Here is a 4996-nt window from a genome sequence, read left to right as displayed (position 1 = left end):
ATCCCTGAAAAGACCAATAACAAGTTCTGAAATTGAGTCCGTAACTAATAACCTACCAACCAAAAAAACCCCAGGACCAGACAGATTCATAGCTGAGGTCTACCACAGGTACAAAGAGGATCTGGTACCATTCCTTCTGAAACTATTCCAAACAATAGAAACAGAGGGACTCCTCTGTTCAGAAAAAGAAAATTTCAGGCCAATATCCCTGATGAACATTGATGCAAAAATCGTCAATAAAATATTGGCGAACCGAATCCAGCAGCCCATCAAAAAACCTATCTACCATGAACAAGTCGGCTTCATCCACAGGATGCAAGGCTGGTTTAACATACACAGATAAATAAACGTAGTCTATCACATAAACAGTACCAATGACATAAACCAAATGATTATCTCAATAGATACAGAAAAGGCCTTTGATAAAATTAAACACTGCTTTATGCTAAAAACTCTTGATAAACTAGGTATTGATGGAAACTTTCTCAAAATAATAAGAGTTGCTTATAACAAACCCACAGCCACATCATACTAAATTGGCAAAAGTTAGAAAAATTCCCTTTGAAAACCATCACAAGACAAGTATGCCCTCTCTCACCACTCCTATTCAACATAGTATTGAAAGTTCTAGCCAGGGCAATCAGGCAAGAGAAAGAAATAAAGGGTATTCAAATAGGAAGAGAGGAAGTCAATTGTCTCTGTTTGCAGATGACATGATTGTATATTTAGAAAACCCCATTGTCTCAGCCCAAAATCTACTTCAGCTGATAAGCAAACTTCCACAATGCCTCAAGATACAAAATCAATGTGCGAAATCACCAACATTCCTCTACACAAATAACAGAGAGTCAAATCATGAGTGAACTCTCATTCACAATTGTTACAAAGAGAAGAAAATGCCTAGGAGTACAACTTACAAGGGATGTGAGGGACCTCTTCAAGGAGAACTACAAACCACTGCTCAAGGAAATTAGAGACGTCATAAACAAATGGAAAAACATTCCATGATCATACATAGGAAAAATCAATATCATGAAAGTGGTCATACTGTCCAAAGTAATTTAGAGATTTAATGCTATCCTCATCAAGCTACCATTGACTTTCTTCACAGAATTAGAAGAAACTACTTTAAATTTCATGTGGAACCAAAAAAGAGCCCATAGAGCAAAGACAATCCTAAGCAAAAAGAACAAAGCTGGAAGCATCAGGCTACCTGACTTCAATCTATACTACAATGCTACAGTAACCAAAACAACATAGTACTGGTACCAAAATAGATATATAGAATGATGGAACAGAACAGAGGGCTCAGAAACCAGGCCACACATCTACAACCATTTGCTCTTTGACAAACCTGACAAAAACAAGCAATGGGAAAAGGATTCCCTATTTATTAAATGGTGTTGGGAGAACGGGCTAGCCATATGCAGGAAACTGAAACTGGACCCTTTCCTTACACCTTATACGAAAATTAACTCAAGATGGATTACAGACTTAAATGTAAGATCTAAAACCATAAAAACCCTAGATGTAAGATCTAAAACCAAAAAACCTAGGCAATACCATTCAGGACATAGGCATGGGCAAGGGCTTCATGACTATAACATAAAAACCAGTGGCAACAAAAGCCAGAATTGACAAATAGGATCTAATTAAACTAAAGAGCTTCTGTACAGTGAAACAAACTATCATCAGAGTAAACAGGCAACCTACAGAATGGGAGAAAATTTTTGCAATCTTCCCATCTGACAAATGGCTGATATCCAGGATCCACAAGGAACTTAAAGAAATTTACGAGAAAAAAACAACCCCATCAAAAAGTGGGCAAAGGATATGAAAAGACACTTCTCAAAAAGAAGACATTTATGTGGCCAACAAACATGAAAAAAATCTCGTCATCACTGGTCATTAGAGAAATGCAAATCAAAACCACAATGAGATACCATCTCATGCCAGTTAGAATGGTGATCATTAAAAAGTCAGGAAATAACAGATGTTGGAGAGGATGTGGATAAATAGGAATGTTTTTACACTATTGGTGGGAGGGTAAATTAGTTCAACCATTGCAGTGTGGTGATTGCTCAAGCATCTAGAACCAGAAATACCATTTGACCCAACAATTCCGTTACTTGGTATACACCCAAAGTATTATAAATCATTCTATTGTAAAGTCATATACACACATATGTTTATCGAAGCACTGTTCACAATAGTGAAGCCTTAGACCCAACCCAAATGCTCCTCAATGAAAGACTGGATAAAAAAAAGTGGCACATATACACCATGGAGTACTATGCATCCATAAAAAAGGATGAGTTCATGTTTTTTGCAGGGACATGGATGAAGCTAGAAACCATCATTCTCAGCAAACTAACACAGGAACAGAAAACCAAACTCTGCATGTTCTCACTCATAAGTGGACTTGAACAATGAAAACACATGGAAACAGGGATGGGATGGGAACATCACACATCTGGGCCTCTCACGGGTCAGGGGGCTAGGAGCAGGATAGCATTAAGAGAAACACCTAATGTACTTGTCAGGTTGATAGGTGCAGCAAACCACTGTGGCACGTGTATACCTATGTAACAAACTTGCACGTTCTGCACATGTGTCCCAAAACTTAAAGTATAATAGTATAAAAAAGTACTATGATGGTTGATATTATTAAGTAGTTTTGAAAATTAGAAGTGCCACTCAAGGCCAAATAGTATAGATTTGCTTTGCATTTACTGGATCACAAATGTGCCCTCAGTAAGGTTGTGGTCTCATGTACAGCTCACTACAGGACAGCATATTTTATTAGACAATGTCCTTTTTCTTAGGTTTACCCATGTGTTTTCCATAGCATGCATATACTGAACAATGGTAAGGAACTGATGCATTTTGAAAATGTTTGTAGACCTGGCTCAGTTTTTTACTTGAAGTCATTTTTTATTGTATTACATAAATAGTAAAAGGCACAGAAATCCAACTTTTGCTTAAAAATAACCGTGAGTACCTGCACACAGATTCTCCAGTGTATAGCCAAATTACTGGTGTTGGGACAAAATGGGAAATACATGGAAGTAATTTTACCAAGCAGCACATCTAGTCTAGAAAAAGCATCCAACAGGGGTTTATAGATGTCCTTAATATCACACGCGTATTTCCTGCCCTTACTATTTCAGTGCACAGAGGTTTAGCTTCCTCCTGCCAGCACCTGTGTTTCACCTTTAGGGCAGGCTGCAGGTATGAGGAATTAAAATATCCCAGGAACAATTCTCAATTTCTGACTTGTCAAGAGCTGGTATATAAATACCTCTGCACCCTTGTCCTTAGGAAAAGATGGCTATAGGGTGCATATTGTACCATTTCCAAAGTTCCCCAGGTTTGGTGGAATACTGTGGTACTTTGCTTCATAATCCAACTTCTATTGGCCCTCCCTTTTTTGGCTTTACTTTCTCACTTATCTACTGTGGTTTCAAGGACCATTTCCCAAATAAACTGCTTGCATTTTAATTCTTGTCCCAGAATCTGCTTCCCTAAAACCTCAAACTTAGACATGGTTGCACTCTCCTAGTCTGTTCATTCTTGGCACCAGGATCTTGAATAAATAATCAATGGGATTCAACCCCGCTTTTTATATATGAAAAGAATTTGAAGGAGTCTTTGAATCCAGATTTTATAAATATAGGAACAAGATTAGAGGATAATGACTGAGCCTACAACATAGGGTCAAGCATCAGAGATTCGACACAGTAGGAGCGCAGACGTGTTTCCACTCTCTACTTACTGAAGTAACTAGAAGAATTACCTCTGTTTTGGTCAATTCTGTGTTTCTGTTCTGGTATTGATGGGTTCTACCAAGCCTGCTTCTGGGTTTCCTCTGTCATTGTTTCCCATGAAGATCCCCAATGAAGTAATCTTGCCCTTGTGCCAAGACGCTTATTATAATTATATGCCAAATATTCTAGGCCTCTGCTTGTGTGTGGCCAAAATCCATATTCAATACAAAGTTAACATCTTGTGTGTTAAGAAAAGGTTTCCTTTGAAAGGGGCTTTCTCTTACCTGCCTCTCACCAGTCCCTATTATCCCTTGTAAGGGCTTATTTCTCTATTTGCTAGAGCTCAGCTCTTCTGTGAGTCATCATTTTGGAAAGGAAAAGGGAGCCTTTGTGTCTCTACTTTCTTTGGCAGGAAGAATAACTTCCAGGTGGCATCTTACTTTAAAAAGGAAGCAGGAACATATACCTTGTCTTACTTGTCATAGTTTCAACTCAGAGGTTTTATTGTTAAACTATTTAATTCCAGTCATGTAACGACATACCGATTCATGTGCTGGGATTTTTTCTTTAGGTCTCACTGGCTAACAGACACTTCCAAGGTTGAAAGGTACAGGGGAAGCTCACCTCAGCTGCAGTTAAACATGAACCTTTGAGGGGCACGCATCCAAACACATTAGGAACAAAAAAGCTGCCAGAACAACATCTTCATGATTCTTCTGCCATACGTGCATACTATAAATGATTGTGCTTCACACACAGTCTCTGCTGCATGAACCAGCCCTTAAGCTGGGCATGATTACATGTTCATATTAATGCCTTGCCCAGGTTTATGTTTCTAGGGTGCTACTCTATCTTTTAATCCACTTGGTTTCTAGAATAACCCCCAAAGTATCTAGAAGAAATGACTAACATGGCTAGTCAATGATTGTCATCTCTTTTTCCTGCCTCATAGCCATTACTTACCATCAGCAAAACATACGGATACTATATTGATTAAGGCAAGTAATATTAGCTGCTGTAACAAACATCCTAAATTTTAGTGACTTGACACAATAAAACTTTGTCTCTGACTCATGCAAACATTCCTAGCTGGGGAAGACTTTCCATATGATCATCCGGTGTCTCTGTGCCTTCCCTTTGTGGCTTCACCCTCCTACCACTCACCTGATTGAGGGAAAAGAGGGAGACAATGGAGGTTTACATGTGGCAAGTTTCTAAAGGCCAGATGT

Source organism: Rhinopithecus roxellana, chromosome 9 (genome assembly GCF_007565055.1).
Source record: "Rhinopithecus roxellana isolate Shanxi Qingling chromosome 9, ASM756505v1, whole genome shotgun sequence".
In the NCBI taxonomy this organism is placed as follows: domain Eukaryota; kingdom Metazoa; phylum Chordata; class Mammalia; order Primates; family Cercopithecidae; genus Rhinopithecus; species Rhinopithecus roxellana.
This window is presented reverse-complemented; position numbering follows the sequence as displayed.